Source organism: Dipodomys ordii, unplaced genomic scaffold, assembly GCF_000151885.1.
Source record: "Dipodomys ordii isolate 6190 unplaced genomic scaffold, Dord_2.0 Scaffold19, whole genome shotgun sequence".
In the NCBI taxonomy this organism is placed as follows: domain Eukaryota; kingdom Metazoa; phylum Chordata; class Mammalia; order Rodentia; family Heteromyidae; genus Dipodomys; species Dipodomys ordii.
In genome coordinates this window covers 10,788,619-10,801,881 of record NW_012267235.1, presented here as the reverse complement: position 1 = coordinate 10,801,881, position 13,263 = coordinate 10,788,619, and the positions used below count along the sequence as shown (strand labels likewise).

Below are 13,263 nucleotides of genomic sequence, written 5' to 3'. Positions count from 1 at the left end.
CACCCTACAGGTCTGGCGGCCCCGCGTTCCGCGCCCTCGGCGAACCCCTCTAGAGCTCCCGGGGAGCCCCGCCGGGCCTAACCCACCCACCCAGGCCCCCCTTCCCGTCCGGCGCCCCCCCTCTTCCGCCCTCCCCCCATACCCGGATCATTCGTCAGGACCCGATCGCCCTCCTGAGAGGCAGGCACAGACTTGAGGCACACCCCAGGACCCTGAACGGGGTGCTGAGTCCCCCTTCCTCATCCCCCGCCAACTGCACATCTCCAGGAACCTCAACCACCAAGGAGCTGGCCCCTACATCTGCACCCCCAGATCTCCATCCTCAGCCCCCCCACCCCCGCCCCGGGGACTCGCCCTCCCTTACACCCCAGTCCGGATCCCTCCGGGGGGGGTCCCTCTCTCTCAAGAACCACATTCCCTGCCCCTCCTGGGGTCTCTCCATCTCCACTCACTGGGGCCTCGCACCCCAGGCCCCCGGCTCGCCAGGACCCTAGGTCCCCTCACCCAAGGTCCCCCCAAACACAAACCCTCCTAGACCCCACTCGACCTTTCCCAGCTCCCGCTTGGGTTCGGTTCCAGCGTTCTGGAGTTCCCAGGTCCCAACCAGCCCGGGACCCTTCTGTACCCTCACGCCCCGTCCCAGCTCCCCAGGCCGCCGCACATGGACCCGGGTAGCCGCACCTCTCACCTTCAGCCGAAGATGGTGGCGCCGGCGCACGTCCCCAGCCGCGACCACAGATCCGGCGCCTCTGTCCCAAACCCACCGCTGCCTCCGCCGGGCTCCTTTAGCACTGCTGCTTGCGGCTGCCCCACCCACTCCCACCCTCATTGGGCCAGCTCCACGCCCATCACCGCCGCCCCCAGACCCACTGGTCGGTTTGCGCGCCCATCTCCAAGGGAAGACGTTAGCAACCCGAGCGAAGCTACCTTCAGAGTCGTGCTCCCTCCACCCACCTGGAGTGATGCTCATTGGCTTCCACTGCCGGCCTAAGCTCTCAAACCCTCCATCTCATAGGCTAGCTCTCACGTCCGTCAGAGAGTCCGGGAGGTGCGGCCGAGGCCGTGGCAGGCCATTGGCTGGTTCGGGTGGAGATGGACAGCTGAGGCTGGCTGGGCGCCCGGTGATCCCGCGAGGCCAAGGGGGTGCGGATTCTGCAGCTGCCCGCGCGCTGCGCAAACCCGGCGAATGCGGGCGGTGAGGCAGGTACGCCCCCCAGCTCGGACTGGACGCGCCTCACTCTAACGTGGGGCCGTGGCTGCAAGCCTGCTCCAACGCCTGGCGGGCCCCTCGGCGTACCACAGCCCGTGTCCCGCAGCGGGACTCCGGCTTCCACCGCGGAGTCGTGGGCCCTCGGCGGCTGCCCGCAGGGGCGGGGCCGGAACGCGGTCCAGAGGCCTGACGTCACCCCGGGCTGCAGGGCGGGGGGGTAGGGGGTGTGGGATGAGGGGGGGGGGGAGAGGCCGGGGCTGCGCCGCTCACCTGCAGCGGGGGAGCGGTGCCGCTCCGCCCCTGCGCCGCGGCCTGGCTTCGCGCTGCTCGGCTTGCCCCTCGGACCCCGCTCCCTACCCCCAGTCTGACGCTGTCCTACTGGCCAGACGCGGCACACCTTCCTTCGGTTGCCGAAATTTGGGGTTGGCGAGGGGAGGAGCCTCCCTGCCCAGCCTCTGGGCAAGGCTGAGATTCCAGAAGAAGCAAACTAGGCCTTGGAGAGAACATTTGGGGATATTCATGCGTTCGTTCATTCATTCATTCATCCATCCATTCATTCATCTTAGTGGAGTGTCCTATGTGAGAGGGGCTTTGAGGACTGTTCTAGATGATCAGATCCGGTGTTGTCAGATCCCTTGGGGCCTGTGAGCTGTTCCAGGACCTTAGAAAACGTCTTGACCTTGGGAGAGGGAGGGGGATTAAGAAAAAGATTCCAAAATAAGAAAATCGGAGTAAATAAATATTTAATGAAATATCGGCGCAATCTAGTCGACTATAACACAACTCTTGCTTAATTACCCGTGTAGAAATAGAATAAAAGTTCAGGTCATGAGAACAGAGTGAACTCCTTCTTACCAAAACTGGATATTATGAAAATCTTTTCAAATAAAACGTCGCAGCAAAATGTAGTTATTTTGTGTTGGCTATCTGGGTGTGTTGTAATATATATGGCGGAAATGTCTAGTCTGATAAAAAGTGAATTAAAAAAAGGGGGGAGCAGGAAGTGATAAAGAGAAAGCTTCCAGGCAGCTGAGTGTAGTTCTTCCTGAGGAAGTTCCAATAAGGCTCTGTATTGTTCTTTGTCATGGTGCATCTGGTCCCCAATCCCACCTGCAGCCCGAGTGGCTGTTCCTTGTCTAGATGACTTGTGATTTGGCCATATGAAGAGTTCTGCCCTTAGTAGTATGGTCTGCACAGGGAGTAATGGTTAACTCTACAAAATATGAATAAAATTATCGATGTATTTAGAGAACATACCTCTAAAGCCTGAGTCTTAGTCCAGTGAAGTTGTGTGTGTATGTGTGTGTGTGCACGCATGCACACCAGTACTTGGGGCTTGAACTCTGGACCACAACTCCATTTCCAGCTTTTTGGTGGTTAATTGAAGATAAAAGTCAAATGTACTTTCCTGCCCGAGTTGCCTTGGAACCTCAGCCTTCACATCTCAGCCTCCTAGGTAGCTAGAATAATAAGGTAAGAGCCCTGGCATCTTGCCTTAGTGAAGATCTTTCTAAATAAAAGACTCCATGCTTGGAGCATCCAGGCATAGCCTTGTAAAGACACTGGTTCCGTTTACTCAAAAAATTTCCCATAATTTCCATACAAACTCAATGGACAATCCAAAGAAGAAAGCAGGAAAGTCACTAAAAGAAAACCTCACAAAGATTAGTCTTTGATGAGAAATCAATAAGAAAAAGTAGCCCCCAAAGTGTATTTCTAGAACTTCTCTCTTTGGAACCATGCCTCCACTGTTCACAGGCATGTCTGCCTGGAAAGGGAGTAACTGCAAAAGGTCCCAGACCTATTTTCTTCTTACTATACCTCCTTCCACCATCTATATTCTCTTGCCAAGACCCCTTGTTCTGCTAAGGTAACCAGTCTTTTTTTTTTTTAATGATCTTTAAGTAGTTGTACAAAAGGGCTTCAATGTCAGTTTATGAGTACAATGCATCTTGATCAGTGTCGCACTTTCCAGTATTCTTCCCATCTTTCCAAACCTCACCATCCCCTTAATTTACCTGGTTCCATTTTCACCCATGTACATTAAATGTTATGACTGCAATTGCTCCCCCTTCCTCTCTTCATTTGTCTTCCTCCCTTCCCTTGACCTCATCCCCACCACATAACACATGAAGGAAACCAGTCTTGAAATCTCTTTACTTCCTCCTTCTCCCTTGATCCAGATATCTAGCTCCTAGCCAGGATATGCTGTGATTTTGTTAAAGAAAATTGGCTTTAGTGTCAGACAGACTTGGTTGTGAATCTCACTGGAGCATTTCCTAGATATTCAACCTTTGACAGATAACCTCATCTCTAAAAAGAAGCTAGATACAAATAAGCACTTTAAAGACACTTTCAATAAATAGGTAACATGGTGATTTATTGAATAAAAATGTGACATTGGGAACAGAGATTGGAAATGATCTTTTCTAGGGTACTAGTTTACTACAAAGAGTGAAATCCTTTCAGTGCTTTTCATAGTGTTTGTTGGTTTTGGTATTTTTTTACACTGGTAAGGTAGACTGCATTCACAGACACACACAGAGATACACATGCACACATGCACACACGCACGCACGCACATGCAAGCAAAAGTTCACAGATGCTGTTTTTTAGGGTGTAGGTCAGAAGTCCCAACTTGTTCCTTCAGGACAATTCCGGCTCAGGAACTTGCTTTTTTCCATATGCTTGGCCACAATTTTTTTTTCTTATTTGAGTGAATTCCATCATTACAAATTAAGAGCTTCTTAACACCATTAGTTACTGGAGAAATGCCCATCAAAATCACACTGGGATCCTACTTCACCTACAAGAATAACTATGATCAAAAAAAGAAACCTAGCACCAGTGTCTCTTGCCTGTAAGCCTGGCTACTTATGAAGCTGAGATCTGAGGATCATGGTTGAAAAACCCTGGCCAGACATGAGACTCTTTAATTAACCACCCAAAATCTGGAGTGGAGCTGTGGCTCAAGTGGTAGAGTACTAGCCTTGAGCACAGAAGCTCAGAGACAACACACAGGCCCTGAGTTCAAGCTTCAAGACTACCCCCCCCACAAAAAAGTATACTTTATGCTTGTTGGTGCTATTGCTTAAGACAGGTTCCCATCATGTAGCTCAGGTTGGCATTGAACTCTCTATCCTCCTACCTCAGCCTTCCAAGTGTGGAGTTACAGGAAAGCACTACCATATCTAGTTATTGTAGGTTTTTAACTATAATTTATCCAATGATCCCACAAGTCTACCTTCAGGTATCTACCTTTTCAAAAAGAGAAGAAAAAAAATTTAAAGAAAAGGGAAGAAAAGAAATGAAAAGCAAAATCTATGTGGACAGAAAGACCGGCATAGAAATGATGGCAGCATCAAGATGAAATCAAGCTAAATGTCCATCAGTTGGTAAGTGGATGGTTGGTGCACAATACCATCAGCAATAAAAAGGAACGAATAACCGAATGAACCTTGAAAACATGCTCAGTGAAAGAAACCAGACACAAGGGACCAAATCTTTTGAGCCATCCTGTCTACATGAAATCCCCATAAAAGGCAAAACTAGAGACAGAAAGTAGATTGGTAGTTGCCTGTGGCGCCTGGGGTTAGGGAGGAAGGGATAGCACAGGAATCTGCCATAAATGTACATGTGGGATCTAATTAGGATGTGAAAAAAATGCTCTAAAACTGATTTATTGTGATGGTTCTACAAACTTGGGTAAATTTACTTTAAACAAATCATTGAATGGTTATGCTGCGAATTGTATATAACTCTGCAAGTAGACCCCAGTAAAGTTACTTTTAAAGAAAGAAGAACTAGCACATAAAAACCCAGCTTCCCTTAAAAAACAAGTTGGAAAATCTGGAAATTCCAGGAATACACTTGTTGGTTCCTTAGCTGCTACTCATTTTGAGCGAAAGAACTTGCTCCTCAGGATGCCTCAGCCACCAGCACCCCCCCCCCCCCCCCGGAGCTTTTAAAGCTGAACTTATTTGTGCACTGACGTTATTTTCCTATTGTTTTGTTCATTGCTGGGATGGAACCCAGAGCTACTAAAGTGCCCTATCACTGAGCTACATCCAGGTATTAATTTGAGGTTTTAGTCCTTGTGACACTTATTGGGAGGAGGTCCTGTAGATCATCTCAGAGAGAAGGATTATTTTTCAGGTTAAGGGTTGTTTCTGTGATGGTAGTGGAGCTGGAGGGAGTTGGGGGGGCGGAGCTTATCTGTGAGAAGTACGGGCAGGGCTGCCCTTTGACCTTGGATTCTGGAACTGATGGATCCCTGGGGCAAGGACTTCTGAAATGACTGTCTCTGGGGCTGCCCCAGGCAATATTACCTGACTAACTGGTGAAAGAGCTAGGCTCAAAGGGTATCTTGAAACCGAGGAAGAATGGCAAAAATAGACTTCAAAGAGCTGAGTGAGAAGAAGATTTCCAGAATTTTCTTAGGCTACTTAAATTCTAGAGTTCTGGGAAAACCCACAAGAAGAAAGTTCTGAAAAGTATCCATTGATAATTTCCCACCAATTATGGGAGGTCTGGCTAAGTCTGAGTTTATTTGATTTAGAAAAACTAGGACTGAAGGTGTAAACTTAGTACCAGCATGAGTCTTTAGAATGCACAAGGCCATCCCCAACACTCAAGTTTGCAAAAAGGGGAAAGGAGGAGAGGGAAGGAGAGAGGAAGGGAAGGGAAAAATGAGGAGAGGAGAGGGAAAAAGAAAAGGAAAAGATTAAAAGTTGATCATATTTTATGACAAATGCTCACTGAGTACCTTTTGTGGTTAGGTCCTATGCCAAGTGCTGAAGATATGTCAACAATATCACAGATATGGTTCCTACTGTCAAGGACTGTACAATTTGGAGGGAAATAAAAATAAATTCATAGATAATTATAGTAAAACTTTTTTATGAGAAACAGATGGAAATCTACTAGATTGTATAGATTCTGAAACCATGTGTGAAATTTATGTGTCTTTTTTTTTTTTTTAAACTAGGGCTGAGAACCGAACCCACGGCCTTGCGCGCGCCAGGTGGGCGCGCTTCCGCTGGGCTAAACCCCCAGCCCCCCATGTGTGAAATTTATTGTGTACTTTTTGTTGTTGTTGTTCTGGAGAGATCTGTAACTTTTAGCAGCTTGCCATAGAGGCTATTGATATGAGACGTTTGTAAGAATGCAATACAGCATGCGGACTATTAGTCAGGGCTCTCTAGAATAGAATCAGTAGACTAGGTATGTGTATATTGGTATTTTATATTACATATATAATCATAAAAGGGGATTTATTGGAGTGACATCATTGGAGACTGGATAGCCCAACAATGGCCATTTATAATTGAAAGAGTCAGAAAACCTGGTAGCAGCTCCATTTAATTAGCCAGAAGACTCAGGACAAGAGGACAAAGGATGCACCCCCCCCCCAGTCAAAGGCCAAAGTCCTGGCATCTCCCTGGAGAGTCATTCCATGCTGAAAAGCTGAAAAATCTGGGGTTTGAGATCCACAGGTGGAGGTATCAGCGAATGGATGCATGGAGCTTGCATGTGTTGCCTGGTTGCACATGTTGGCTGGCTTTCTTTCCCTCCATTTTTATTCTCTTGAGACACACAGCCTATAGGATGGCACTGTTCACATTTAGGGGAGGTCCTTCCCCTCTGTGGCTGTTCAATGTGTCCGTTGTCTCATACACACACCCTTATAGACACACCTAGCACAATATGCTTTACCAAGTTCCTAGGTACCTCTCAACCCAATCAAGTTGACAACCAAGATTAACCATTAGAGTATGACAAATGCTACATTATGGAAGCACACCAGGATCCAATATCAAGTAAGAAAGACACATAACCCACATAGTGGCAGTGAGGGGCTTGGGAGTTCCAGAAATTCTTCTTAGAGAAATTAATATAAAAAATATAATCTGAAGAATAAGATGTTAATCAAAGGGAGGAGACAAGTTCTGGAACTGAGGTAGGGAGCAGACCATACTTGGACATTAGAAAACCGAATTTAGATTTTAGGTGAAGGGCAATGGGAACTGTGGGAGAATTTTAATTTAAGAAGTACCACAATCAGGTTTGTGTTTCAGAAAGAACATTCTGGTCAAAATGTGGAAAGGGGTTTGAAGGGAATTGGGAGGGGGTGTGGTAGCAAACAGTCCAGCTGGGAGATGATAGAATGGAGCTAAGAAGGAGTTGGCAGGCTGAGAGACAGAGTCACACTGTGGGGATTGCTGTTACCAGGGGCACATGAGATATTTAAAGTGCCACACCAATGTGTGAAGATATTAAAATCCCTGCTTGAAGATATTTATAGTTCCTAGAACAATGCATGACACATTACACATTGATTCCCTTTTTCTTTCTTATCATGGCCTCTTGGACTGAAAAGACATTCGCAAACATACCCTGTTCTTTTCCATTCCTGTATCCTCCTTCAAGAACAACACTGCCCATATGTATGTGTGGGGTGGAGGTGGGGGGATTGCAGGGGTGGTGTACAGGGAATTAAGCTAACAATGCAAACCAAATAGACAATTCAAAATTTTCCTAGGGTTAGAGCTGGTGGCTCACACCTGCAATCCTAGTTCATTAGGAAGCTGAGAGTTGAAGATTGTGGTTTGAGGCAGCATGGGCAGGAAAATCAGTGAGACTCTTATCTCCTATTAATGACCAAAAAGTTGGAGGTAGGACAGTGGTTCAACTGGTAGATCACCAGTCTTGAGGGAAAAACCTAAGGTACAGCACCCAGATCCTGAGTTTAAGCCCTGCTATCAGCACACACACACACATTATAGTTACCACCTTTAAAAGGGAAAATGCATAATTCATATTATTTTAAGTATAGCTAACCAAATGTACGCATAATATTATGTTTCAATGGGTAAATAAAATCATTAATAAGATAGTTCAGGGGCTGGGAAGGTGGCTCAGTGGTAGAGTGCTTGCCTTGCATGCATGAGGCCCTGGGTTCAATTCCTCAGCACCACATAAGCAAAAAGAAAAAAGCCAGAAGTGGCGCTGTGGCTCAAGTGATAGAGCGCTAGCCTTGAGCTGAAGAGCTGAGGGACAGCGCCCAGGCCCAGAGTTCAGGCCCCATGACCTGAAAAAAAAAAAAAAAGATCACATTCTTTTTAAATCATTCTAAATGTTTAAAATCTAGTATGTGTATTAGATGTATAGCACATGTTGATTTAGACTACTCACCCTTTAGATAATCCATAGCTATATGTGGCTAATGGTAACCAGACAGAGGACCGCAGGGCTAAACTATGCATTCCTGTCAGGATAGCTTGTATTCCTAGGAGTCAACTTTGTACTCAACACATAGCAGATGCTCAAAAAAATGTTAACTGGATAGAGAGATGGAAGGATGAATGGTAGAATGACTGGATAGGTGAAAATAGGATCTCTTTTTGCTCAGGCTAGCTTTGGACCACGATTCTCCTACCTCCTCTTCTTGAGTTGCTGGGACTTTAGTCATGCTCCATCATGCCCATTTCAATCAGTCATTCTTGAAATAATTTAGTGTTTTTGCTTTTAATTTAAAAACAGCAATACTCTTATGAGTGGACATATATATATATATATATATATATATATATGTGTGTGTGTGTGTGTGTGTGTGTGTGTAATGAAATGAATAGTAATTGGCCCATCAACTCAAACGTAGATCTTTTTTTTGTATATGGAGGGCTAAGGATTGAACCTAGGACTTTGTGAATGCTACTAAGCACATGCTTCTATTGAGCTAAGGCTCTAACTCCAGACATATTTCTTTTCTTTGTGCTAGGAACATGCCAAAGTTTATCTGTCTATTATTTGGAATTAGCCAATTAATTGTTATCAGTCACAGTTAGTTGACCACTCCCTCTCCAGCTTGCCTTCTCTGCTTACAACTAGGTGACCAGGGACAAATGAGATGAGCTCTCATGGTATAGCTTCCTTACCTGTAAAAGGGCAATAACGATAGCATGGATTTAGGAAGGTGGATTTAAGTATTAAATCCAACAATGTGCACAAAAACTTGGCCTAGCACTAGTTCCTAGAAAGTCTTCTCAGTAATATCTAGTTAGCTTTAAAGCACTCCCCCAGAATGGCTTTGGGGGGGGGTCTGAAACCAGGACTTGAGCTCAGTATCTGATGCTTTCTCTCACTGGCTGGCGCTCTACTACTTGAACCATTCAGGCAGGGGCAGACCATTTTTTAATTCAGTCTGGCCTTGGATTGCCTTCTATCCATACTTCACACAGAATTGTGATCATAAGCATGAATCACAATGTCCACTTTGTTGCTTGAGATGGAGTCTTGCTGTTTTTTTGCCTAGGCTGGTATGAAGCCATGATCCCCTGGATCTCTGCCTCCTGAGTAGCTGGGTTACAGATGTGAGCCACCACACCTAGCAACCCCCTTGATTCTCGACCTATTAGTGCAGCAAACATTATACATGCCAGGGGAAATGCCATCTTATAGATGCTCTGGAATTAATGACTGAGATCTCTTGGTAAAGTTAAACTCTCTCCCTGCTTTTGTGTCTGGCCTTACTGGGGCTCTTATTAAGGCAAATACCACAGAGTCCCACTATCCAAGGCCCTCATTTCTCTATCCTTGTACTCCAAGTTTCCTGGCTATGCAGGGAAGAGCTTTCTTATTTTGTCCTTAAATGTACTCATAAAAGGAGCTTTCCTGGCTTCTTCCTATAGAAAATGTGGATAGCAAGCCCATGTATAACATTATTTTGCATAACCAGGTTATGAAAGTCGGCTAGCAGGCAGTAGACTAGGCAGAGCCTGGATTTCTCAAGGGGGCTCCAGAGGCTAAGTTCACCCTTCAGATGGGCATTCAGACATCACACAGAATCCAGACCTTTCTGGATGGAAGGGTCTTCGAAGCTATCAAGTCTTCATTGGGCAACTGAACTTGAGCTGGAAACTTGACCTCTAGCAAATTAGGACAGAGAGCTCCTGCTCACCCCATCCAAGCTCTCTGTGTGTCATCATTATCCATCACATATTTGCTTCCTTACCCTCCTTCTCTCCCTCCCTTCCTTCCTTGCTTCCTATAGTGCTGATGGGTTATTAGGATTTTGTTTTTGTTTCGTCAGTCATGGGGCTTGAACTCTGGGCCTGGGCACTGTCCCTGAGCTCTTCAGCTCAAGGTGAGAGCTCTACCACTTGAGCCACAGCACCACTCCCAGTTTTCTTGTGGTTAATTGGAGATAAAAAGTCTCACAGACTTTCCTGCCTGGGCCAGCTTTGAACTTCGATCCTCAAATCTCAGTCTCCTGAGTAGCTCGGATTATAGGCGTGAACCACCAGCCCCCAGCTTATGTTTTTTTTTCTAAGAGAAGCAAATATTTTATTTAAATCAGTTGTCCAATCACAGTTTCTCCAAATGAACATAATGTGCAACAATGTTCGGCAAGAAGGACATAAGTACACAAGACACCAGCCACGTCTACCAAAATAGCATCTATAAAGAAAGGACTCACTGTGCCACGTGTAGATCCAGTCTAGACTACAAGAGTAGAATCAAAAATGTACAAAGTCAGTTCTTTCTGCATGACATGAAAAATGTTGCACTGGTCCACTAAGGTAAGAATTAGCACACTCGTCTGTTCAAGCCACTGTAACACCATCTCAGAGAAGAAATTTATCTTGCCATTGAAAACAAACTTTTCAACCTTTGATAGACTAGAAAGGGGGAGGGGGGAAATTCACAGTAACTAAAAGAATCATTCTGTATGTTTACAAATGCGTTTTATATTTTTTTTCAGCCCACCGCATAAAAGAAAATGACCAATTTCAGAGGCATGGATCTAAGCACTAGTGAATGTTGGAAATAAGAATTGTACCTTCTCGTCAGGAATGTAATTTCTTGGAAGCTGTGTTTGTGTGGAGTGTAAGTCAAGCCTGGTGCGTTCCCCAGGCTTCCCCATAGCTACGTGCCTGTTGTGTATCATGGGATACAAAAGGTCTGTGCTCTAGGGCACACGTGAAACATGGAGGCAAAAAATATACAATGGATGATATAGAAGGAGGATGACTTAAAATATATGCATAAAGACATAAAGCACGATACTCCAGTTTGAGAAGTAGAGCTAGGTATTGTTCCAGGTTAAGAACTGAGCCCCTTACATCAGAACTATGAAATGCTATCAAGGGGAAAGAGGACATGGTCTTGGAAACAAGAAATGTTAGTCGGCTCTAAGCTCCTGATGAAGCCTCAGGATTGTCAGGGGCGATGGAGGATGGCTCTGCTCTCCATTTCTCAAAGTTCTGAACTAATGGTCTTGAGTCTCAGCAGCATTTTCTTCCACTACTTGTCTTCACATTCTGGTCTTGGCAAATGTACAATGGGTTTCCCCACTGTCTTAGTATTCTGTAAGTTCAGATTTTGCTGGCTCTCTCTCTGGTTTTTGTATCTCCTCTTCTTTGGGGGATCTGATCTCCTTATCAGATTCACTGTGCCCTTTTCCTTCCTGGAAAAGGCCTGGGCAGGCTCCTCCTCTGTGACTTTTGGTCCATTGGTATCGGAGGACTCTTTGGTTAAGCCTCCAGAGACCTCAGCATCTGCGGGGGCTGAGATTTGGGCTTCCAGGTGTGCATCTCCTTTCTTGTTTTCTTTGGGTTCTGATGGTGGCTTTTCTATTCTCTCTCTTAACTCATGGAGACCTTCGTCAGACACAGCCTTTGCTCTGCTCCCATCTCCATCCGCCTCTGATGGAGGGACCACCTCGTCAAGCTGCTGGCCACCGACACCAGAACTTTCCATGCCAATTGTCAAGATCTTTTCGGACATTTCACTCACATCTTTGGAAAGTGCCGGTCCCACTGTAGTTGGCTCAGACTCCTCGTGGGCTGCAAGGGTTTGGGTTTCATCCTGGACAGGGACCTGCTCTCCACCTGCTTCTTCCCTAGGTTTGCCTCCAGCTTCCAGGCTGTCTGCTCGCATGGGCAAAGCCTATGTCTGTGAATCAGAGGTAGTCATGTCCACGGCTGTCTCTTCCTTCTGGGTGAACTGGTCAACTGCTGTCTGAATTATGTTTTGGATGATCTTACTGCTCTCAGACTCAAGTTCAGCCTTAAGATCTCCTTCAGAAGACATACTGGTGAAGTCTTCCTGCCAACTAACCTGCTCATCCCCTCCATCTGCTGCCTGCCCTGTTTGGGGACCGCTTCCCTCTCTCTCTAAGCCTTTTTCATGACCGGTCAGTAGAACTGGTATGGACATTGCTTGAGTCTCAGGCTCTGCAGAAACATCATCGCCTTCTAACTGAGGGGCCTGGTCTTCTTCTCTTTCAACAGACTTCTCTGATGGGTGCATCTACAGACTGCAAAGTTTCACCTGCTTCTGAAATCTTAGTTTCTTCTAAGACCTCCTCCACCACTTCCACCACCTCCTCCGTGTTTTTTTTTAAATTGCTGTTTGTTTGTTTGTCTGTACTAATACTAGGGCTTGGACTGAAGGCCTCACATTCTTACTTGACCTTTTTTACTCCTGGCTGGCACTCTACCACTTGAGCCATACCTCCAGTTCCAAGGTACTGGTGTTTAAATTAAGGGCCTCATGCTCTGCTGCTGAACATGCCACCTGCCCCCTCTTTGCACCTGTTCTTTTGAAATAAGATCTCACTTTTTGTTTGGGACTGCAATCCCCTATAACTGGGGTGACAGACATCTGCTTCCATGCCCATTTTCTTCCTTAGAGATGGAGTTGTTGTTGTTGTTTTTAACTATCCCAGCCCTCCTCTTGGCTGGTGTGGATATTTGATCCTCCCTATTTTATCCTCCCACATAGCTAGGATGACAGGCCACCCTCCCATTGCACTTAGCTACTTGTGAAGGAGTATATTCTAGGGCTGGCCTTGAATCAATACCTCGAGGTCCTCCTGACTCTGCTTCCTAAGGAGCTAGGATTACAAATGTAAACAGTTCAACTGCAACTGCTTTCTGGTGCACCTACCAGGCGTGAAGCCTTCTGTTATAATCTGCAGCAATCATACAGGGATCTCAGCAGAGCCTCTAGAATTCAGACAATGATGCTGTTTTGGTGAGGTGTTGAGG

The 13,263-nt window shown here is 46.1% G+C and overlaps 1 protein-coding gene across 1 annotated transcript in view; it reads right to left on the bottom strand.

Annotated features, from left to right (window-relative positions):
* Nucleotides 1–763, bottom strand: part of Myh10 (myosin, heavy chain 10, non-muscle) — a 141,113-nt gene extending 140,350 nt beyond the window's left edge. The window contains exon 1 of the mRNA XM_013013115.1: nt 689–763. The gene's annotated coding sequence lies outside the window, so the exon portion shown is untranslated. The remainder of the gene's footprint in view (nt 1–688) is intronic.
* Nucleotides 764–13,263: the final 12,500 nt, after the last annotated feature.